The following is a 26,895-nucleotide window of genomic DNA, read 5'->3' as shown; positions in this document are numbered from 1 at the left end:
AGCAAATCTAAGATTGAAAGATTCTGTCTTCTCAAGATCTTTTCTTAGACCCACAATTTCACATTCTATATTTTCATTGTTCTTTTCTCTTTCAGCAAGTCGGTGTGTCAAAGTATCTATGATCATATTCTTTTCTTCTAAACAGATTTTGAGTTTAGTGATTTCTTCAAGAAAATATTCCTCTTCTAATGCAACCAAAAAATCATCATTGTCATAGGCCATGAGAAGTCTATAATCTTGTTCAGTTTCATCTTCATCACTATTAGATAGACCATCATTGTCTTCATGCGTATAGTAATTCCTTCTATTCACAACCTGTTTTCTATTGCCTTTTTCATATACCTTCCCTTTTTCATATTTATCTTTATGAGGACATTTGGCAGCATAGTGACCAACTCTACCAAAAGCAAAGCATTTGAAAGGTAGCTTAACTTTGAATCTTCCGGAACCCCGTTGAAGCTTCTTGACAAAATTTACCTCATCTTCTTCTTCTGAAATGTGCCATGATTCATTGTGCTCTTCCTTTGCTTTTCCTTTTGCTGATGCTTTAAAAGCAGCTTCTCTCATATTTGATGGACCTCCTTTTCTCATTTAAATGGCAGTTAGGATTCCATGTAGTTGAGTCACTATAATAGTTTGAAGATCTTGTTTTTCTTCTATGGCAGACACTTTTGACTCAAATTTAGAAGACAAATATCTCAAAATTTTCTCAACTAATATAACTTCCTTTATCTCTTCATCCAAATTCTTCATACAATTAACAATCTCATCTATACATAAGAAATAAATAGCAACACTCTCATCACTATACATCTTAAGAGTTTCATACTGAATTCTGAGAGTTTGAAGCTTAGCACATTTTACCTAAGAGTCTCCTTCATAGCTTTGAATGATTTTGTCCCATATTTATTTGGCTGTCTTGAGTTGCATGACTTTGAAAAATTCTGATTCTGACAGACTTCCCAATAATGTATTGACATCTTTGGCATTGGTTTCGTATAACTTATTACCTGTAGAGTCTGTAGGAATTGTTGTTGGAAATTGATATCCTCCTTCTACAATTTCCAAAACATCTACTCCAAGCGATTGTAGCTAAGCTCTGGTTCTTATTTTCCAATAGACTAAGTTGCTCCCATTGAAGATTGGTGGTCTGATGGATCCCATGCCTTCGTGATTATTCATCTTGAAATATCTCCCTTCAAGTGATAAAGCTTCTTCAGAAGGACCTGCTCTGATACCAATTGTTGGAAATAACACTGGGAGGGGGGTGAACCAGTATTATCTGATTAATAATTTTTATTTTCTCAAACAAATTTATATACGCTACTTTAGTAAAGTGAACTAGTGTGTATACGTAGCTATGATTAGAGAAACCAACATACACCCAGAAAACTTGTGATCTATACAATTTATCATGTGTTGATCTTTAACTAGTGCATCAATAACTTATTAAACAGAGCAATAAAAACAGAATAAACCATCACACATAAGCAACACACATGAACACCAAGATTTAAAGTGGAAACCCAATGTGGGTGAAAACCACCTGCTGCTGTTGTCTCTGTCTTCTTTTAATAATAAGAATATCCGTTTATAATAGTGTACTGGTGTAGACTCATAGCAGTATGTAGGAACCCACCTATAGAAGGCTATTACCTTCTCTCATTTTCTAGCTTCTACTAGAAGGGAGCTGCAACCCCCTAACTCTTGTACTAGCCAATGTGATTACTAGTACGTAGACGCTGGCCTACAGAAGGCTACAACCTTATCTCTTCCTCTAGGGACCACGTTTCATAAATTTTCAGACTGGATGCTCCTAGTACACAAAAATACACATGAAGGCCTTATTTAATCAAATTTTCATACTAGACCCTTCAGGAAATTTGAAACTCAAACTGCATCAACCAACAATTAGTTAATCTAAACAATCAGATCACTGTCACTAGAACACTGTGCTAAACCTAGAAACCTACATGATTATTCAAAACCAGCTGCAACCTAAAACATCATGCATCAAAATGTATACGCTACTTTACTGAACACAACCTACGTGTATAGGCTACTTCTTGTAATCAAACCTGCATATACCTTCAAGAATACTGAAACATAAAATTTCTTAATCAAGTCTATACCAACTAGCAGTATGTTGACCATCTACTGTTTATTTACAGAGCTTTACATAGGCAGTAGCAGAGATAACCCTTCTCACTAATTCAATCAATCAGTCTTATACCAAACTCCTTATTTATTTAGTTTTACATTTAGATCTAAGAATACGTCATTGACATAAAATAATAAAACAACAAAATTGATTAGATAGATCAGTCATATATGAAGAAGAGGATTTTCTTTTGCATACTTTATTTTGAAGAGTAGAACCTGCGTGTACACATGCTTTTGTAGAGATGAACCAATGTACACATCTACAAATATTAACCCATAACTTCGCTACACGTCCGGACTTCAGACAAACCCAGATCACGACATTTAAGGAATAAAACATGTGTACATAATCAAATCTAGCCCAACCAATGTCATATCATTCAATAATAATTCATTTCAGGTCTCATGATCTTGATCCAACATTGAATTCAAGGTGCACAAAGTATTTCAGATCAAATCACAAACATAGCCCCTGCAACATAAAATATCCCTCAGATAGAAGTATTCCTTAGAAACCCATACACTTGCACACCTGGCCTTATGATCTTCTCTTCCTTATATAGCTTTAGGCCCTTTGTCAATACCCTAGACCAAAACCACTTAGGACCAATACCTTGGGTTTTGCAGCATGTACGCTCTTTTCCTCCTGTGGGAGTGCATGTATACGTATACGCTCTTTTTGTTCTTGTGACCAGCATGTATACATTGTTTTAACTAAGTGGACCTGCGTATACTTCTTAAACTTCTTTTCATCAACCTTTTCCTTTACCTTCTTTGTTCTGATCAATAGACCCTAGTTCCATCTTCCTGTTCTTATGCACCACTATCCTTTTACCTCTGAATATACCTGTTGTACTATGAGTTTCCTTTTACCAAAACCAAATTGACCTTTGAGTGAGTTGCCATGAAGAACAACACCTGTATCATAATGCCAACAATTCCAAAATTGCTAGATAACAAAGGAACTGACATATGTAACCTCTTGGATTCACCATGGCTGAGCCTATGATGAGGGCCAAAGGGATTATACTAACATATGAAAATCAAGAATTAGACTAAATCAACCCACATGCTAAAATAAAAAAATACTCACGTCACATACTAAACATTAAAATACATAATGTGCAAAGCATTGTGAATTGTGACAGTTTACGTAGATTAGAGCCCACTACTAGGATTAGGCCAAGGATTCTGATTAAAATTTATGAACACATGGGACATTATCAACATCATATGGCATATCATGTTGGGGCCATTCCACATAGAATTTAATTTCCACATTCCTAAATTTTCATGATTCCAATTATGAATCAGAACTAGACCACTATTAGGAAACAACTAAGGACAAATAGGGTGAGCAGTCTTGCAATCTACCATAGCTCCTTAATGATTCCCATCAAGACATAGATGATGTACATGAAATTAATCATTGGTATGGTTTATAGTGTAAAATATGATGCCAAGTTTTGAACAAGAAATCCAATATTTTATTTGGTCCAGGTTTACACTATGCCAGATGACATAGAAATCCCCCCTATCTTGATCAAGATTTCATATGTTAAGTTCCACCCTACCCAAATTACAAATAAAATATTGTTAAACAAACATATGGCAGAAACATAATCTGAAAGATAAAACATGAAATACATTTTTATTAACAAGTGATATACATTTATAGTACATGGTTTGACCATTGGGTTCCACATCCCAAGGTCTCTTGGACTCCTTTTGTCTATTCGGCTTCCACACTAACCCATTGAGGATTAGGTGTCCAACATTCCCCCCCTTAATCCGAAAGGTTATGTATGAGTCCAAGAAAAGAGTTGTAATACAAAATGTGAAAAAATGCATGGCAGCACTAGGTTGAATGTGCTCTTTGAAATGTTGGTATAAAGGGTGGTGGTTTAAGGATGACCACCAACACTAGAATGCTTAGTGCAGTTCCCGGAACTCTTCCAAAACTGGCAAGAAGCTGAAGTGTTTTGCTAGAGGAAGTGCTCCTATTGTTTTGAGGAGGGAAACCTTCAACCATGAAAGGGAGGTCTCACCCCGCATAAAGGGAGAACTTCAACCTGAAAAGGGAAGTCTCAACCTGTGATGGTTTAAGGATGACCAACAACTCTGGAATGCTTAAGGAAATTCCTAGAAGGAAAGAAGCTGAAGTCTTCTACTAGAGGAAGTGCCCCAGATTACCAACTGAAGGCATGCTCAGGGGCATCTTTGCTTCTGGCTACAACTCTGAAACTGGTGTGGCAGGTTGTGGCTCAGGCTCGCTTATGGCTTTGAAGCTTGTAGATGACCATCATTTCTCCCCCTGTCAGATACAAGGTGAGATGATGGAGAAAACTCAACTGCAAGACTATTCAATACTCTTGAACAAGTTCTAACATGTGACTGAAATATCTTCTTGGCTGTTGATGCCCATTTCCAAGAAGCGATCCATCCAAGATGAATCTTTGTTCTTGCAAGAGGTTTGTTTCTAAAGCATCTGTTTGAAGAATGAATAGCTTACATGGATGAAGATCAAAACAATGATCTTTCATATGGCCAACTTAGTCACAGTGTTGGCATTTCACAATTTGTTTTTGTGGAAGAGGGGCAGAATCTGGAACAACTGGAGGTGAACTGTAATGAAAGAATCTAGCAGTTTGAAATTGGATAGGTTTTGAGTAATTTGGAATATGAAAGGACAAGTCCTTTTCATATCCAAGATCAGTTCTGTGCTTGTTATGGAAAAGTTGTTCCCAAGGTCTGATAATGGGCTTAGGAAGTGCAAATTGAGTTTCCGCTTCTGCATGTACAACGCTACTTTATTGGGCACTAGATCAGAATGAACCTGCTTCTTATGGGAGTCTGTTTTAATGTTCTAAACAAAAGTAGGTTCAGAATGATGACTCCTTTGTTTTAATTCCTTTTTTTGAAGCTAAGATTCAAGCTCCAAAAGTTCTATCTTCTCTTGTGCATTTTGCAGACAATTTCTAATGTCAGCCAGAGAGGATTTGTTGATTTTTACTGTGTCAATAGTAGTAGACTGTATCAGAATTTTCAAAAACTCTAATAATTCATAAGCTTTCCCAATTTTCTCCAGTTCAAGAGTGCCAAGAAAAATGTAGAATAATGACAAAAATTTTAAGCACTTGAATTCTCTAGAAAGAAATATGTAGACACTTGCAGCAGGGTCGATATAAAACAATCTTGTCCCCTTTTAAATAATTCCCGTCCTCAATTTAATGGCTTCATATTTCGAGTATTTGAAGGAAATTGAAAGCACTTCAAGTTAGCACATGCCGGAATGTATACATGTGTTTGTCCTTTATTGTATTGCAATGCCGAAAACAACAAGCAAAACACTCATAAATCTGAATTGTAGTTGCAAATCGCAGACAATCTGGTGCATATAACACTGATATCACCCCAAAAATTAAAGAAACCTTCTCATTAGAACTTGTTGAGAAAAACAAATTTGTTTGTTGCACATAAATTTATGCCAAAAATGCACAACAGAAACAAGTAAATTGAACAAGCAATAACTTTAAATTGAATTGGATCTTTCAAATACTCCTTCACTTTCTCGGCCAGTGGAAAAGAATAGTCAAGTTCAATAGCGACTGCTAATACATTCTTGTAACCATTGATGATAGCATGTGGAACAGCTGCAGTTGTGGGATTACAGATCACCAAAGAAAGAGTTGTACATAATCTCATAAACTGTAGATTTCTTGCAGTGGTGTGCCAAAGTTGAGCAACATATATATGTCAAGACAACAGTTATGAAAACAACATATATATATGTGTGTGTGTGTGTGTCAAAACAACAGTTATCAAAGTAGCACATAAATTTCTGCCTTTGGCCTTGACATCTTTTGGGGTCGAAGACAGACACAATCACCGACTATGAAAAGTTGTATGGATTCATGAAGCGATTTGACAGCTTTCATGAGATCTTCCTCTCCCACAGACTTTATACAAATCTTCAATAATTGCTTCTGAGAAATGCAAGAGCCCGTGAAATCTTTAGAAAATCAATTCGTATGATTACTCCTCGGCAGATATGTTTCCACAGGCCATGGTCATTCCCTCAATAGACAAGCTTGAGCAGAATCCCTCAAAGCGGTCATAGTAATGGAGGATTGGCTCAACTATATTAGTTGAAGTAGGCCCTCGCCTTTCATTTACTACCCTCAAAGATATTATCTTTTAAGACAAATTCTATGCCGGAACCTGTCGTTCAGGTGCCATTACTCGAGAAGGCATGATACCGATTACGGAGAGAAGTGGCTATAATCTGGAGGCTAGGAGTAGTTATTCTCAATCATGTAAATATTTTGTAAGAGGAATGCGGAATATCAATCGATGGGAAAGGTGAAGCTTATGTGAAGCTTTGGTGGTAAGATTCTTCATAGGCCTAGTGATGGGAGGCTTAGATATGTGTGTGGAGAGACGCGGATCATTACATTGAATAAAGGTATTACTTATGCGGAGCTTGTGCAGAAGCTGACAGATGCTTACGGCCAAGCTCTGATTCTCAAGTATCAATTACCGGACGAGGATCTTGATGCCCTAGTTTCTGTGTCTTGTGACGAGGACCTTGAGAATATGATGGAAGAGTATGCCAGGCTTGAGGGTGGTGAAGGTTCTTCAAGGCTCCGCATCTTTCTATTTTCCACAGCTGATTATGATCTCAGCCATTTTGATGCAATGAATGATAAGTGGAACACCAAGCAACGATATGTTGATGCCGTCAATGGCATCTCTGGCATCCCAGAGACAGGATTCGGAAAGCACGCTGACAGTATAAAATCTACATCTATGCTACAAGCGGAGAAGATGAATGCGCACGAGGAGGAAAGGAAGCTTTGGAGGAGATTAACAAACAAATGGGATTCAATGCACCACGCGGGTTTTTGGCTTATATCGTAGTGTCATTATAGCTCGATAGGGCTTTTAAATTTAGCGGTTGCAAGGCCATAAAAATGTACGCAGTATCACAACCACAGTTGCAGCAGATTTCCCAGCAGTAAGCCGGCACTGTTTAGTCAGAAATAGCTCATTATTTTATTCCAATTGATGCGTTTTTATGAAACAAATCTCTGCTCATACACAGAGCCGCAAACGCTCGTCTAATATTTTCCTCTCATATTGACATCTGGGCAACTGTGCTGCTTCTCTGTTATAAAATTCATTGAACTCGCATTATTTATGTAGGTAACGCTCCTTCTCTGGAAATTAGTAGACTGCGTTGGATGCCCAGTATTGGTCTCGCAAGAGGTTCGAGGAAGAAAACATGCTCAGGCATCAACCAGTTCAGAGTGAAGATAGAAATTTGATGTTGGAGAATGTATGGAGTGTAGGTCAGGCAAGGGTCAGGGTTGGTATTTCTTAAGTGCTCAGAGAGTAATTGCAATGAAATTACCAACATTTCTATTGCATAAATAAAGCAGAGGCGTAGAGAGGTAGACAGAGAATCCACAGACCTGTCAGAATAGTTTATTTTCTGCACAAAAGGCCATAAAACAAATGGCTCAAAGTAATTATGCAAGGTAGGAATACACCTACTGCTCTGATACTGTTAGGCCCATATCCTACTAGTCTAACCCCTTATTGTTATTACTACAACCCCCTTATTATATTGATGTACCCATGTAGTGCCCATATTGTTACTATTGTGCCCCATTGAAGCCCACTATTGTTATTATTGTGCCCTTACATTATTATTGTTATGTCGACTCTGATTATATTATGACCCCTTAGACTCCTATATATAGAAAGGAGGTCTTTTCATTTGTATCATCCAAGAATTGTTCATTTGTGTAATGTAAAGGAGGTTGCTCCCCCGAAGAGGCTGAATTCTAAGCCGTTGATCTATCTTTTCTATCTTTTTGTTAGCTGGTTTCATAACATTTGGTATCAGAGCTTTGGATTCTAGGGTTTCGCTACTCCAAATAGGTCATCATGGAATTTTCGCTATAACTCTTTTTTTGCGACATTTCAGAAGCGAACAAAAAAATCCATTTGAGACGAAATAATGTTGAACCTCGAGTCTGAATTTCAGGTATTTTCACGCTATATTTGCGGAGATATGATCTGAGGAAGTTGGTCTTCTTGCAGAGTCCTGAATTACATTCCAAACAGGTGACGTGTGGAAAATCGTCATAACTATCTCTGTGAGCATTGGATTGAAATTTCGTAAGATGGTATAGAAAGAGGACTGACTATAGTTTCTTGTATATATTTTTCAGAACCAAAGGTCAAAACATTGACACGTGGCACGTCGTACAAGTTTGCTCTACTGAACTAGTATATAATCAGGTCACTGTGGGAGATTTGGCATAACTCTTCCTTGGAGAATCCAATTTGGATCAAACTGGTGGCATTGGAAATAGGATGCATAGGGCTACTACAGGTCGCAATTTTAGAATTGGAAGAACCGAAATTACAGAGTTATAGTCATTTCAAGATCGAGCTCCTAAAATCAAAAAATTGATATGAGGAAGTTTGATGGCAAGGATCCCGCAACATGGATACTATAGATGGAGCAATTTTTCGATCTCAATAATGTGCAAAACACACAAAAGGTACGTATTGCAACTTTATATTTGGAACCAAATTAGTTTGTATGGTATCAATGGCTTTGCTCTCGTAAACAAATTATCACTTGGGAAATTTTTACGGAAGAAATGACAGCACATTATGAGGATACAAAAAGCAACTCCTTTTTTAGCCAATTGATAAGTCTCAAACAAAAGGGTTCAATAATGGAGCACATTGAGGAGTTCCAAAAATTGAACATAAGGGTAAAAAATATTCCAGAGGGGCATAGGATTGATGTGTTCATAGGGACTTTAAAGGAGAATATCCAAAATGATGTTTGCCTTTCGGAACCTGATTCATTGGAGAAGGCATTCAAGTTAGCAAGAAAAATGGAAAGCAAAATTATGGCAACCAGGAAGCCTACCACTCACAACTATAAAGATGGAAGTGTTGTTGCCCCTAGCCTTCCACAACCTACAAGGTTGACACCACAAAAATTGGAAGAAAAAAGAGCAAAAGGTCTTTGTTACAGTTGTGATAGCAAATACACTAAAGGTCATAAGTGTGCTAAGAAGAAATTATTCTACATAGATTGTGAAGAGGAAGAAGAAAAGGAACAAGAAAGGTCAAAAGAAGAGGATATACTCTAGGAACAAAGCCTAGCTAAAGAAGAAATGAATCTGACCATATCTTGTAATGCATTGGTTGGAATTACCACTCCTCAAACCATCAAGATATAAGGACATATCAAGAAGAAAAAGGTAATAGTGTTGATTGATTTAGGAAGTACCCACAATTTTATTCATTGTAAGATAGCAAAAGAATTGAATTTCTTCCTATATCTAGCACTAGAGTGTCAAGTGACAGTTGCAAGTAGAGGAACGATAAATTTCTCTGGAAAGTGCCATAATATTAAGCTATCCATGGGAGAATGTGTATTGAATAGCCCAATGCTTTCCATTCCGAAAGGAGGTTGCCCCCTTGAAGACGCTGAATTCTAAGGCGTTGATCTATCTTTTCTATATTTTTGTGAGTTGGTAGTCCCCATATTGTTATTATTGTGCCCCATCGAAGCCCACTATTGTTATTATTGTGCCCTTACATTATTATTGTTATGTCGGCTCTGATTATATTATGACCCCTTAGACTGTTATATATAGAAAGGAGGTCTTTTCATTTGTATCATCCAAGAATTATTCATTTTGGTAATGTAAAGGAGGTTGCCCCCTCAAAGAGGTTGAATTCTAAGGCATTGATTTATCTTTTCTACCTTTTTGTGAGTTGGTTTCATAACAGGTACCATGTTAAACACACACATGGCAGCAACATAATCTGAAAGATAAAACATGAGAATACATTTTTATTTATAAGTGATATACATTTATAGTACATGGTTTGACCGTTGGGTTCCACATCCCAAGGTCTCTTGGACTCCTTTTATTTATTCGGCTTCCACACTAACCCATTGAGGATTAGGTGTCCAACAAATATGGATGATGAGGTATACCATCCCTTGGAATATAAATTGAAGACATGACCTTCATCATATGGCCTCATCTAAAGGAATTTTACTTTTAAGGAATTCACGAGAACTCGGTGAAGTGACAACCCATGCAGGAAATGTCTCTTGATCATATTCCATATTAGGAAAGAGTTTTTAAACAACGTTGGAAGATGTTGACTAGATCACTAGATATAAAAGCTATATTGCACAAAGCAACATTTGGGACGTGAGAATCTACTTTCAAAGGATATGTCACAACAAAAGGATTAGAAAATCCAAGGGATTCACTAGTGACAAAAGAGAACATGAAAAATAGAGCCACATGTCGAGAAAAGCCTAGTAGGGACAAGGTAAATGCACCCATTAATAAAGAATAAATAAACATCCTTGCATTAGCACTCTCATATGCACTCATAGAATCATAAAAAAAATGTCATAGTGGTGTCAATAATGGTCCTTAGGTTGGGCACGTAGTATGAAATTTGGTCCATGGCCACCACTCCTCCCTAATGAGGAAAGTAAATAACTATAAAAACTAATGAGACTATAGACATAATTGTGTAGAACCAACTAGGCCCAACTAGAATATTATACTCTAAAGGGAAATCAACCACTTTGATTTCCACCAAAATAATAACACTGCCTAACTCTATCATAAATATGGTAAGGAACCCATGAGATTGGAACATATATCCATTGAAAGCCTTAATAATGGTGTTAAATGACATGAGATTTTGTGAGATGAAAATATTCTAACATGACATGGAAATTAAGCGAGTAGAGACTCCTTCATCAACAACAATATGGAAGATGTTTTTTCCCACATATAAATACCTGAATTTTAAAAGTGATCTGGTGGGAGAGCCTAGGCCAACTTTGGTTCATTTAAAATGTAATAAAACTCAAATCTAAGGGTTTTACCCATAGAGGATTCACCTTGTTGACCAATATCTTACCATGTAGTTTCATAAAGGGGTTTTAAAAAGACAAAAAATAGGGTTAGTATATTGTAGGTATAAGAGAGTGGAATGTGGGGTATGGGGCTTTATATATATATATATATATATATATATATATATATATATATATATACACACACACGCACACAAATATAGATAGATAGATAGTGTGTGTGTGTGGTATAAAAAGGGGTATTCGATAAAACTAGGGATATCTATAAAAATGGGGGTTGTTTGTAATATAAATATGTAGTGGGAATGTGTTTCAACAAAATTATGTTGGGAAGTTTTTATTAATATCTAGTGATATTATAAGTATTTTTAATATCCCATAAAACACAGGTGATATGACACAAGTTGAATCTATAGACACCCAATGGGTGTACCCAGTTATGGCTAACAATAATGTTTTGTAATACATGGTACAAATTTGAAAAACATCAATGGAAAACATGGCACATGGTCCTCGGGCCAAATCCTCCATAATACTAATGGTTGCGTTGTGCATTGGGATCATACATTGACCTATGAAGAACACCCTTTAGTGGGAGAAGGAATGTATCAAGTGATGGATTGCCTACCTGGAGAGGGTAACTAGGCTAGGAAGAGGAAAATGGATCCTCATTTGAAAGACCGCTCTTAAGATTCTCATAACTATGAGCTCATGTCCATAAAAATACCATATGGTCATACATGTATACACTAGCACTTGAGGACGTACCTACTTGCTGAGGGGTATTTTCTATGCCCCCTTGCAAATGAGTAGGATTTGATGCTATTATTTTCTTGTTATTGAGGAAACAAATGGTTGAATGTGACAATCTACTAGGAATCCTTCTGCTAGAAAACATAGTGACGATTTTCATCTAATGAGTAAAATGATCCTTGTTGGATAGGTAAATCCCCTCTGCGGACATAGGCGATCCCACTAGCCTAAAACAGAACTAGCCACAATCGATTCACGCTGCCACGCAAGTTCCTAGTTGTACATTAAAGGTGAATTAAGAAGACCAACCTGGAATCCAACGCTATAGTCGAAGCAGAGTTGGTATTCCCGCTCCCTCGCTCCAGCAGGTCACAATCCTTGCGATCCTTGCAAACGGACACCTGCACATGCAAAGGAAGAAACAGATACAAGCATAAAATCCATCAAGGCGCAACTATATTTCAGTCAGAAAGGAAATAAATCAAACATCACTATAATAGACGATGAGATTGGAACTATAATAGCAGTCGTTCATTAATGAATAATAGACGGGAAAAGTTACAACCAAGGTTCTGACGTTGAACCTCTCCTCTGGCTGGGTGAGCAACTATGTGTGTCTTGCAATGTTCCTCCTCTCCGATAGCATAACCTCTCTATGCTTCACTATCACTCACGACAAGCGTAACCACAACTAGCATTCCTCAAAATCTCTAAAGACTCCAAACTAGCTTGTCTAATGCATGAGGACAGATATTTATAGATGGAGAAGGTAGAAAGATTCGATGAACCAGGACACCTATTGTGGATTGGCATTATCTCTGAAAAGCCATTGTGGATAGATGTCAAGGATAGATGATGACTCTCGACCTCTATCAGATGGATTTTACCCTCAAAAGACTTCGTGATCTGAAGGGAAAAAACAGATGGGCGCGCTTTTGTCAAAAATCATTACCAAACTGGGCTGGCGCGGGTGTTGTTCTATGACAAAGCGCCAATGGTCGCGCCCTCTTTTGAGGATCTCAGTGATTGGCGCGGGTAAGATACTGTGGACCTGCGCCAATGGAAAAAAAGTACTTTCCAGGGATAATTTGCAGAAGGTGTCTTCAGGGAACATGAAGTACATACTCAGGGGAACATAATGCAAGTGTTTTTGGGTTATGTCACTGCTCACAGGTCCCAGAATGCGTCCTCCAATGTATGGAAATGGGGCGATAGGGATGGTGACCAATGGTGACAATTACTGTGTAACAGATGCCCCCTAAAGCATGAAGTCCGAGAGGGAGAGAGAGGGGTGAAATGCTTTACAAGAACACACAAGAACACATATAGCTAATAGAGTTTAGGCTTCTGTGATCCATAATAAGTTAGAGAAAGATTTCGGCGAAAATCACATGGAATGTCATTTGTACATAATAATAGCTGCCGCCGAGGATCTGCATTGAGAGACACGACTGATAGTTCAATTACATGATGTACGTGGTATGGTCGCAGCCATCCATAAGAGAGTACATAAATAATCTAGATCCATAGTATGGACGCAGCCATCTGGTTAGGATCAATGAATAGACTCAGGCATGGTCGCAGCCATCCAATGAATGAGTCATATATCAAGAATCACGCCTGGATTACAACAGACACAATCCAGGGTCTTGTGCTTCATCTCGACCCAAACAGAAGTACAAGTTCAAGCATGTGAACATGTAAGCTGAAGTCGAACATGCATGAACATCATCTGATTACCAGTCAATATTGGAAACTGTTAACAGACGCGAGAGGTACCATCAATAATGACAATGGCCCTCAAGGTACTATAGGTACAATCTACGGCGTGTGAATTAGTGATCTGAAGTCGAACACCCGTAGAATAATTCGATCGGAGGCCAATGATGAAAACCTCACGTCGAACACGAAGAACCTGCCATTAAGGCATGCAGGCTCCAAGGCACCGGCAGGGAGTCTCTAGATCAGCTTCCTGGATAATGAGCTGAAGTCGAAAGGAAGTGACCTTGATCGAAGGTGGGCCATAATGTTTCCCACATCATCGACACGAGACGGAGAGATAATGTTGTGAATCAAGATTGTACGAACTATCAGAGGGAGGTTGTTTCTTTGCAGAGGTCAACTTCTCTTGAACATATCGGCGGCACATTAATGGAATTGGCAATATTTGACATCAATGTATCAAAGGTCATGATGACGAGGCAATGAGTAGATGAGAGGTCAAATAGGGTGCCCAAGTCCATGGAAGCAAGTGAAAAATATGAGATGAGATATCCCCACCCTGGACACGAAAGCAGAAAAGTGCCATGTTCAAGAGCGACATACTGCCAACACGATAATAATTATGGTTCCAAAATTTTATTTTCCCCCACCATTTCGGGTGAGTACCCCAGTTATTTTTAACAAGCTTGATGGGGATAGCATATGCTTGTGGTGTGTCATTTCGACAAAATCCGATGTCATCAGGTTTTAACGAGTCTGACAAAGGAAGAACTCGGCGTCTTTTCATGTTTAGAGAGTTTGAAAAGACAGCAGAAAAGGAAACTCCAAGGGTATCCTTTTTCATAAAGTTGTGTCTCTCGGGCCCGAAAAAGTATAAAATAATGCCCGAAAGAACCGCCCGACCATTACGATCGAGGAGTACTTTTCATAAATAGTGATTCCGACCTGAAAAAGTAAAAAAGCGGTCAAAACCACGTCGTTTCATGACCATTAACGAGTTTGAAACGACAAAACCCGGTAATATTTTTATGTTTTAACAGTCGACAAAAAGAACTTAAAACGACCGCCCCTTATTAACGTTTAACGAGTCAAGAGGAGTGACTCGGCAATCTTTTCCTCTTTAAATGGTCAGAAAAGAGCTGAAAGCAGACCTCCATTTTTATTCTTTTTAACGAGTCAAAAAGGCAAAAAAACTCGGCAATCTTTTCATATTTTACGAGTCAGAAAAGAGCTTAAAGGAGACTCGTCCTAGAGGAACGAGTGGTATAACGGGTAGCAACTGGTTCCGGTAATGGTGGAACTGCTCAAAACATGTAATGGTCAAGAGGCTAGCTAATAAAACCACTCATCACTGCGGTTCCTCAGGAAAGGAAAAACAACCAAGTGAAAGCGTATGATCGGCCAAAGAGATGGTGGCGATGGAATGAAAACAACCAAGGCTCATCTAACAAAATTTAGCGGATAGGCGGCAATCACAAGATGTAAATCAGGTATGGGTTCATTTTTACACAAGCTTGAACCATGGAGAACTCTGCTTGGATTCGGTTTCATGTTTACACAAGCTTGAAACGAAAAACTATGCTTGTTATAAGTTCACATGCCCCCAGCATAATAACGAAAATCGAGGTACATGCCCCCCAAGCTGCATTGCATTCAACGAGGTGGATGGAATGAAGGTTCACTCTTGAGATCTGTGAAAGACTCGACTTGTATTTTAGGAGATCTTAATCAAAAGACTCGATTTGGAAAGGGAGTTGTTTCATTTTTTAATGAGGTTGACACAGTAAAAGAACTATCCTCATAACCCTTGTTTCATTTTTTAATGAGGTCGCCACAAATCAAAACTATCCTCGGAACTCCTTGTTTCATTTTTTAGCGAGCTTGACACAAGACAAGGAACTGTGCTCCACTACCTAATTTCATTTTTTAAGGAGCTTGACACAGGAAAATGAACTATGCTCCAACCGAACTTCATCATAATGAACAGGAAGTCGAGGCTTCCGAGAGTGTCACTCCCGATGGGAGGGAAACATCTTGGAAGTCAGGGCCCAATTCCCCCAGGACACTATGCACAATGGCGGCATCGCTGGACACAGGCACGGGATAGGTTGCCACGTAGTTGACCTGCGGTGGGGCAGATGCAACTGGTGGATGAAAAACAGAAGGGGACGACGACTGTGCAGGGGGGGCCCGTGGACGAACGAACGATAATTGATCAATAGTCACAATTCTTCCATCGTGTGGAAAGCAAACCACACGGAAAAGTGAAGAGACAAGGGCCCCCATGGCATAAACATAGTCACGGCCAAGGAGAAGACTGAAATCTAAAGCACCTTGGGTAACCGATACGTCTATATAGACGGTTTTACCTCCCAAAGTAACAGGTAACTTTCGAAGGATCCCTAATGGTTGGCTAGTTCCTCCGTCAAAAGCCGTCAGATTCGATGCGACTGGCACAAGCTGTGGGGAACCCAAAGCTTGCCAAGTAGTGGCAGACATAATACTAACAGATGCACCTTCATCCAAAACAGTTCCAGGTATTGCCTTGTCATAGGCGTGTACCGTGACCCAAAAAGGCACATGAGATGGGAGGCGGAAGGTAGTCAAACGTCTCCAGTCGAAGGAAATGACTGAACTACTTGGTGGGGGAATCATATGATTTCCCCCCTGCTCGGAAGAGACCGGAGTAGGACCCTCGGGAACAGCTGGGATGGGAGAGTCATTTCTGGACTCAGGAGAATCTGAGGAGATGAGAAGAACATGATGCTCTTCCGAAACAGAGTGATCGGGTGGTGAACTCGAATCGACACTCTTTCCGACCAATGGTTGGTCGGGAACAGGCTTAGCAGAGCCAGGTTCAAGAAGAGGAGGCTGGACAAGAGAGGAATCTTGGTTGATTTCTTTGTCAGCAGGGGAACATTCTGCAATTGCAGAAAGACGTTGATAACCAGTAGGAAGTTGGGTTGAGGGAGCTGTAAGACTTTCCAATACAATAGAGGCTCTATCCATGAATGGACAAAGGTGAAGGGGATGGTTGCCTTCACAAAGTTTACAAGGGATTCGAATCTTCTCTTTTCCCTTACCGTTTCCAGGTGATAAGGTAACATCGCCATGATCTATAGAGGACGATGCAGGGCGGTCCGGATCATGAGACCATACTTCTAAGACCCTGGGAATGCCAAGACAATCACGAAGAAGATGGTCCTCCTTGCATAATCTACAAGGAAATTTAACCTTTCGCGAAGGAGCAGAAGGTGGTTCGACTTGAGTTGTACTTTTAACCTCTCACTTAGGAGTCTTCTTCTTCTTCGTCTTCTTCTTCTTCTTCTTAGCCACCTGGTTACTTGAATCCAAACTTTCGCCAGGCGAAGTAGAAGATGAGGACGCAGAAACAGGCGAAGAAGGGGAGAGGTCCACCTTGGAATCAACATGATGTTGTTCGGGTGGAGGAGACAGTGGAACAGGAGTTATCACATTCGAGACCACCGAGTTTGAAAACAACCATACGGGCAAACCGATGGTTAACCCAAGCAAAGACAAAGTTGCGATATACTGAACACCGACATTTCCAACAGCAGGAAATGGACTAGGGTTTCCATCAGGGGGAACACCTTGGCCGGTGGGCGCAAGGAAGGATGCCATTGAGAAAGAAAGAATCCTACTCAAGCTAACGCAAACAAGAGCTAATTGGGTAAATGTTATCGTGGCCAATAAATTTTAAGACACTGAACTTGACCTTTTCATATTTTAAGAGTCGAGAAAAGGACAAAAGATGACTCTAGTCTCCTTTGAATGTTTAATGAGCACGAAGTGACAAGAAGCTCACAGACACCTTTTCTTTTAGGGAGTCCGAAAAGGATCAAAAGTGACTACTCTGGAGACTCTAGGCAAAAGGTTTACCAAACAATCCGTAAAACTGCTTATACACCTTAGCAATCAGATGAAAACCAAGGACTTCCTGTACTGCAGACAATCTTCCCGAATGTTGTGTTCAGTGCATTATGGCTTGTAAGGCGACAGACTCGGCTTCCTATGGATAAAGGATGATATCATAGTGGGGTCTCCCGTATATACGCGATGGTACGTGGGAGCTCAGTCCGTATTGGCACCTATCGTTTCACCGTGGAGGAATCACCCAACCACTCAACGGTAAGCTACCGGGTTTAAAGACGCCGGAACACGTCTCTAACCTAGACCTCTGGAGTATTTACGTTATGTTCCAATGCGTTGTTATGTTCATTGAGTTTATTTTAAAGTTTATCTTTAATTATGTTTCAGTTTTTTGGTCCTACCGTATGTGATATCTCAAAAGCTTCTTAGATGCAAACTACATGCCAAAACTATATCATTTCATTCAATGAATTCTATCTACAGGAGGGTTGAGATCTTTACACAAACGAAATGATCACTCAGCAAACAGCAAAGATCCTAATGCAGCTAATAACAAGAAATGAAATTTTTTTCTTTTTCTTTTTAATAGAAACAAATAACAATAAACGCTAGCTAATATGCTGCAAAAGATCTTTTGTTTTTCTTTCCTTTAAGATGGCATGATGCATTTAAGCTAGAGGTGAATTGCTCGAAGCACAGAATAACAAGCTTTAACAACCACCAAATAGATGCAAAAGAGTATCCAAAAATTTGACTGGGTCAAGAGAAAACAGAAACTGGCAAACACCCAAAGTATGCAAATGTAATCTATGCACACTTTTGATTCATATCCTGAAAATGAGAATTCTAATTATGCAAGTGCGATCTATGCAAGAGAATTCTCAAACACACGATGATTCCAATGTAATCTAAGAACCAATCAAGTGCAAACCAAGAAAAATGGGTGAGAGTTCCAAAGATCATAAACTAAAAACACTGAAAGGCGATTAACACTCATACACAATTTAGCCCCCCCCCGGGGCGAATGAGGGGGAATTTTTTTGCAAAAACAAAAGCAAAAAGATGCAAAATTGTGAAAAGATCGAGACAAACCTCCAAGTAATGATCAAAGGAAATAAAATTAATAATTTGCCAGAAAAAAGACTCAAGACCAGTCAAAAAAGACTCTGATACATTCATATGATTGAACAAAACAGGAAACCCAAGCTTGAGAGGCTGTAAACAAGCAAATGAACAAGTTCACAGGGTTGGCGCGACTGTCAGGAAGAAAACTGCGCTAATTGATTATTGGCGCGAGCTGTATACTGGCCACTGGCGCCAATTGGCGTGAATGTCATAGTAAAAATCGCGCCAACTAAGCTTGCCGGCTAAAAAATAAATAACACGACCCCAGGTCGGGCCGACAGTGTTCAAATGGATCAAACAGTAAATAAAATTGACCCAGAAAGCTCATTCACTTAAGCAAGCAAGAGAAAATTAACATGCAAGACAAACTCCAAATAGCTTGTCCCCAGCGGAGTCGCCAAATTGTTGGATAGGTAAATCCCCTCTGCGGACAGAGGCGATCCCACTAGCCTAAAACAGAACTAGCCACAATCGATTCACGCTGCCACGCAAGTTCCTAGTTGTACATTAAAGGTGAATTAAGAAGACCAACCTGGAATCCAACGCTATAGTCGAAGCAGAGTTGGTATTCCCGCTCCCTCGCTCCAGCAGGTCACAATCCTTGCAATCCTTACAAACGGACACCTGCACATGCAAAGGAAGAAATAGATACAAGCATAAAATCCATCAAGGCACAACTATATTTCAGTCAGAAAGGAAATAAATCAAACATCACTATAATAGACGATGAGATTGGAACTATAATAGCAGTCGTTCATTAATGAATAATAGACGGGAAAAGTTACAACCAAGGTTCTGACGTTGAACCTCTCCTCTGGCTGGGCGAGAAACTATGTGTGTCTTGCAATGTTCCTCCTCTCCGACAGCATAACCTCTCTATGCTTCACTATCACTCACGACAAGCGTAACCACAACTAGCATTCCTCAAAATCTCTAAAGACTCCAAACTAGCTTGTCTAATGCATGAGGACAGATATTTATAGATGGAGAAGGTAGAAAGATTCGATGAACCAGGACACCTATTGTGGATTGGCATTATCTCTGAAAAGCCACTGTGGATAGATGTCAAGGATAGATGATGACTCTCGACCTCTATCAGATGGATTTTACCCTCAAAAGACTTCGTGATCTGAAGGGAAAAAACAGATGGGCGCGCTTTTGTCAAAAATCATTACCAAACTGGGCTGGTGCGGGTGTTGTTCTGTGACAAAGCGCCAATGGTCGCGCCCTCTTTTGAGGATCTCAGTGATTGGCGCGGGTAAGATACTGTGGACCTGCGCCAATGGAAAAAAAGTACTTTCCAGGGATAATTTGCAGAAGGTGTCTTCAGGGAACATGAAGTACATACTCAGGGGAACATAATGCAAGTGTTTTTGGGTTATGTCACTGCTCACAGGTCCCGGAATGCGTCCTCCAATGTATGGAAACGGGGCAATAGGGACGGTGACCAATGGTGACAAATTACTGTGTAACAATCCTCCTGACCATGAAAAATTTTAAGGATATAAATTTATTTTAAAGTGTAGAAATCTTAGCAAATATTACTAGTCCCTAATATGAAAACTATAATATGTTTGGAAATATTCATATAAAAGTATTCAAACTTCTAATTATTTTATATAATCTCCCTAAAATTTGGGAGAATCATTTTTAGAAAAAATGTAAATTAGTGAACCCTTTTTTAGGGGAAAACATGTAAAATTAGTTCATCTACAAAATTGAGCCCCTAAAAGTTTCCTTTCTCCCTACAAATTTTGTAATGAAATTTCAACTTCCTTTCGTTGTTAGTGCCTCCATTAGTGTAATTTTGAGCTTGTTAAGTCCCTTGATCATTATTAAAATACTTTTTCTTATTTTTCTTCTTTGCACCTCTGATTGTTGAGGATTCTTTGATTATGTCGATTACATTGAATTCACCTCAAAGGTTTGAGTGGGGACAATAGAAATTCGAGTGGTGGACATTGTAACTGATGAGCAGGGTATTTGCTAAGAATTCAAATATTATGGCTATGTATAGTATTATGGGTGACTATTATGTATTGAAAAATAATAAATATATAATGCATGTGAATGCTCAATAAAAAACATGTAATTTATTATTAAAAATGGTAAATATTTGGCAAATATCATCAATTTAATCATATACATGGAAAAAATAGGAAAATTTTTAACAAAATGGATTTTTTTGGACAATGTCAAAAAATTAGTGAATTAGCTAAGTCACCCTTAAAAATTTCATTATTGATGTGTTTGATGCAATTGTCAACTATCCAAATTGTGCCACTAACTGGCCGAAAGATTCACTAGAAATGGAACCAAACTCACCATAATAATGTGGTTCTAGGTTTGGATTGCGTGGATCATTCAATGGCATTGGAGCAAGGGGAATACTTTTGTACAAAGTGTCTTATTGAAACTAGATCAAATCAAAATGTTGGGCTCGAAGTATAGCTTATTCCTTTATCATCACACCTCCCATCACAACATCCTTGGCTATGGGAGGTAACAAAGACTTTCTAAACCAATGCGTTAGGATTTGGTTAGGAAAATTGGTCCTTATAATCTTATGAAACTACCTCCACTCATGGTTGTAGTGAAAGATATGGGTGGTGATGTTTTGACACAAGGATGCCAACAACCCTATCCCTATATCATACTAATTGGAAATTAAAAGTGCACTAATAATGCCATGGCTAAGGACCAAAATTTACAAAAGGAAGCACCTTCTAACTTGAAATACCATTTAGAAAAAATTATAATCAAAGTTCTTCCGAAAAGGCATAATTAAATACTATCATACATCAATGAATTAGATGAGCACGAAATATGGTATGCCATTAAGTGTGTCGACGAGCCTTCTCTAAGTTCATCATTGAATTTCGATACGTCAGATAGTATATTTATAAGAGTGGGTTTTCATTAAGGATTGCGAAGGATAGGGTCAATTTTCAATCACGAGAAATGTAACAAACCTATTGTCACCAATACAGGAAATTATGTATTGGAAAACCTATTTTGGAAGAAGGAAGAAGTCAAATTTGTAGAAAAGATTAGGAAAATTCATATATAGGTACATGAGACACTATAGAAGTCATAAGAAAAATACAAGGTCGAGCATCATCAACACAGAACAAAGATGTTGTTCAAGGCTGGAGACAGAGTATGGTTACAATTGAACAAGGAGAGGCTTCAGGTTGCTGGTAAGAAAATCAAGGCTTTGTGATATGGTCCCTTTGAGATACTAGAAAAGGTGGGGGATACTGCCTACAGACTTAGTCTACCCCCATGCATGTGCATTTACTCAGTTATGATTGTTGAGAATTTGAAGATCTATGAACCTTCCATACTAGATTAGGAAGTGGAAAATGTCCTACCTTGTGTAGAGGATTTGACACTAGATGTTTAGGCAGAGTTGAAAAAAGATATAGTTTTGTAGTAGACGCCCAGAAATATGAGACATGGGTAGCATGAACTTTGGCAAACTAGGTTGAAATGACAACTTCTAGACATAGCTAAATGGTACACTTGAGAGAAGGTAGAGGAAAATTTTCCTTACCTCATTTAGTAGAATATTTTGTGGACCAAAATTCTCCCAAATTGGGAATGCGTGGTCCAAATTAGATCATTATATTGTTTGTGATCCATATCATTACTTTCAAAATGGAAAAAGTGGAGGAATCAACTCATAGGACCTTTTTTACCCATGGGACCCAGTTTGGTAAATTGGGGTATGAAACCTTATAGGAGCAATTTTAGGTTGCAAACAACATTCATTTGGGTGTAAATATTTTCTACATTAGTTCCACACTTTATTTTTCATATTATACATACAAAGGCCTTCCAATAGTGCAAAATTTTCCTTAAACGAAGTATGTATGCAAAATATATGCCACTCAAAAGTTTACCTTCCTGTTTTAACCACCATAATTTGAGAGTATTCCATGTCAACCCATATTATTCATGGAAAAGGGGCTAGCCACATGATTTTGATGAAGAAAAATCTATAAGAGTCCATATTGTAACTATGGTTAAGAGTTGAGTGAGTCAAACCTAGCCACTAGTAGGTTATCAAACTATGTTATAATCGAGTTCCTAGGAGGAAAAGGTGTTCCATTCTTTTCGAGAGTAATTTTTCCATAAACAAGTAGGTATCGAAGAGGGATAGGGAGAGAGCACACATAGACGATTTATGCACTGTATTATCCCACAATCCATATGTCATACCTCGTTGTACCCACAACCATTTTCTATTTAGAGAAAGATAGTAGTGCGGTCTCACCATCCAGATGGGTTTTCTCTTGAAACGGTTTTCAAGGATATATCTTGTGTCAATTGTGTTTGTGAGTTTTTATTTATCCATTATCTATTTTCAACGAAAATTCTAATTTGCATCAATATATGCAATCAACAATAATATACAAATCCAAAAATCTAAAGAGAAAAAACCCTAATAGTGTAGATTTCAGATTTTTAAATATAGCTTATCAGATCTATTATGACGAAATATCAAGTGGAATATCCATGATAATTTATGGATTTGTTTGATAAGAATTAAGCAAACTATGTATAAAATTATGTGAATTCCTTGCCTTGGTAGCCTCAATGATTTCAGTCTTAGTCTCATTCTCTTTACCATAAAGTATATTTTCAAATATTATGGTAGAAAAAATTGTGGGGTTTTGTTGTACAAGCCCAATTTTCAAATGTAGTGACTTCAGGTTCAATTTCTTTATGTCTTTACCATCTATTGTAACCTTACCCACTATGAGATCATAAAATATTTCAACTAATGCAATCACTAAGCCTTTTCCTAAAACACTTGCCGCATCCAAGGCTTGGCTATGACATACTTTAATTTTTAGGTTCAAATCTTTGAAAATAGTGATTTCAAGCCTTGATGTGTAAGAAAATTATATATGCTTTAATTCAATTTCACCTTTGATTTTATGAGTAGTTTCTGCATCATCATCAATATGGAGCACTATTAGAGTGAGTTTGTTATGAATTTACTCAATGTTACTTTAATACACATTGGCCTCTCTCTCTCTCTCTCTCTCTCTCTCTCTCTCTCTCTCTATCTATATATATATATATATATATATATATATATATATATATATATATCTAATCCAGTCACAAGCCTTACATAGTATCTCTATCCTCAGATCTTTGTTTTTCATGGTTATGGGTCATCCAAAATCCCACACTTCATCGAAGTCCATTTGCTAGGTTGCACATTGTCAATATCACAGTTGATCATAGGAATTAGAGGGTATCTCTATCATCGTATCTTTGTTCATCACGGTTATGGGTTAACCACACAAAACAATTCTCTTTAGTGGCTCTTCATATTCAACAGTGGCATCTTAAGAGACAAATTCACACAATGGGGATCATTGCTTCTTAAGGAGGGAGGAACGATCCGAATGGAAATTGACATCCACCCATGGTATTCATTAACCCATGGTATTTATCGACTCATGGAATATACCCATGGTATTGTAACTGGTATCCACCTATGGTATTCATCCACCTAAGGTATTTATCCACCCATGGCATTCATTCACCCATGATATTGTAAGTGAGATCCACCCATGGTATTCAATCACCCATGGTATCTACCCACCCATGGAATTTACATGTGGTATTATAACTAAAAAAGTACTATAAGTAACAAGTCGTATTTTGTAAAAGGACATATTAACCACCACAACGTAACTTTTACAGTTATTCTTTATTTTAATAAAAAAAATCTTGGTGGCTTTGTTTAATGTGTGTTCTCCTATTTTCTTTTGGGATTTCAATTTTTCAGATCTTGGGGGCCTCCCCCACAAGATCCGAATATATATATATATATATATATGGTTCCCTAAAGTCTTTTGTTAAATAGAAGAAAGGATTTGATTAAAGCATTTTTACCGCATTTAATGCTTATAAGTATTTTCTTTGCGAGAATGCAACACTGAAGGAGGCAATATTTATTTTTTTATAAATGTACTCTTTTATTTTTTAAAATCTTCAAATACCATGCATTCAATCTTGTTAATATTAGCGCATATGCCATCATCCAAAGCAATGCTAAAACATATATTATCAAATGTATACCTTATCTTTAGATTAGATAGTATATATTATATTATGTAAATCCTAGCATAAACCATATTAATTTTGAGTTCTTATTGAAAACATTCACTAGTTTTGCTTCATTGGTCATCTTATATGTCCCATTAAATCTCCTTACTCATATATCATAGATACAAATACTATGGCATATCCGAGTTGAGGACATCTGAGTTTGGGGTTATGCATATTTTATTGTGAGTGTTCCATGCACTTTCAAATAGAGATTCATGATTCAATAAGTCATTTGTGTGCTATGGTCATTTTTTTTTATTATGACAAATATCTAAAAAAAATTAACATAATTTTATTATTGAAGGATCATTTTTAATCAAACCTTTATTGGTGAAGGGTTAATTTATTATCCAAACAATAATCTTTAAGAGTAAAATTTTAAACATAGCATTCGTTGATAGGAAGTATAAAGACCTAAAATATCTTATGGGTAAAGAAGAATCCAAATTCCAACCCTGTCATCTTAACAAAAGGGAAGATGGTCATTATACATGATTGAAATTAGGGTTCCCATCAACATTGTTTCATTACATAAGTAAGTGAGGCTGAAACAAATCAAACCAACGGTTTACAAGATCAGGGCGTTAACGGTGCAAGAATGGAATAACAAATATCATTGATGATTCTCTCATGTTAAACAAACATGTACCTTATTAGTACGTTCCCTTCAAGTTTCAAAGACTATAGTAATTGATTTTAGATAATGTATTAGTCATGCATGAAAACCAAAACGGATTTCCAAATCTTAAACCAAATTTTCATGGAATTATATATTTCTTTTTTATTCTTTTAATGAGATTTCATGATTTTAATCAAAGTTTAAACTTGGAGTTCCTATTTGGCCTCTTCCCAAGGCACTAACTGTATTAGAAGGTAGGATATAGACTGGAATAGGCTTTTTCCTGGTAAATTAATGTTAGGATTACCTAGCATTATTTCACTAACAATAAATGTTTAATTGACTCCTTTTGATTTCCTTTCGTGACATTTGGCTCAATGGCATATGACATTTGGGATTTGCCTGGAGAGCACATAGGACCTCTTCCAATTCCTTTAATATGGGTGATCTTATCTCCCTTCCAACCTTGGCCTTTGTACCTTTTCCTTTGCGAGATCAAGGCAATCCATTCAAATTGTGTAACACTCTCCTCCCACATCTACCCAAGTAAGCATGCCAACTGGGTAAAAATGTGACAAGACGCTACTATGATTGGATTCGACCTCCTATGTTGCCTTAAGGAAGTGGAATCAAAGGAAAACATCAACCAAGCTATCCACATCATCAACAAAATCCTCAAGAGACATGTCAGTCACTCAAACATCCTGTCCCTGGGTCCCATTGATGTTTGAAAACCTTAGGCCTTAGTCACTCCCATACTATACACAAGAGAGCGTCTAGAAACCCAAAGTCGCTCTCACAGGCTTGCCTGCCAGGGACCAGAGACTAAATTTGTCAGTGCTAAGCCAACGACCTTGGGATTTGAGCCACTTTTTCAGGCGGAGAGCCCAAGTTACTGCCCAAAATGGAATGATAACTCAAAAACAATAAAATAGCAGGGAAACAATGACGCCAAAGCAATAAATTGAACAAGACCTTAATCAGACCCCTACTAGCCATACCAAGCATTTTGTCACGCATATAATCAAGATGTAACCTACGGGTGTAAACAACAAAATTAAGAATGGGGATCTCATACTTATCTGAGAATCACTATGAACCATTGTCCCCTCATGTCATTTGCTGAATTATTATCTATTAGGCCATAGATACATTATCCATTCATTTACAAGTAAAAACATGCTAAGATACATGCATAGTTGTTGTCATAAAACATACATATAACCATCATAATAGGGACAAAAATATCATAATCATATGAGTCATAATTTCCACATATATATTAGTAAATTTACACATGAAAATCAAGGGAATGAATTTCTCATTAATGAATGCAATAAACTAACTAGAGATGGGACTACCACATTCCACCCAACCAGAGAATGGTTGAGCCAAATGTTTCTTCAGCCATTCACCCCTTTTCCATATTCCAAGCATGAATGTAGGAGTCATAGAACACACCAAAAACAACAAATAAGCATGGATGCCACTGGATTTCTCCACCTACACCGTGGGGAATTTGAGTGCCTCCTAGTCTCTT

The sequence above is a fragment of the Pinus tabuliformis genome, chromosome 1_2 (assembly GCF_031772625.1).
Source record: "Pinus tabuliformis cultivar Carrire ecotype Pingquan chromosome 1_2, CPIR1, whole genome shotgun sequence".
Lineage (NCBI taxonomy): Eukaryota > Viridiplantae > Streptophyta > Pinopsida > Pinales > Pinaceae > Pinus > Pinus tabuliformis.
The sequence above is the reverse complement of the archived record's forward strand: the minus strand, read 5'-3'. Positions refer to the sequence as shown.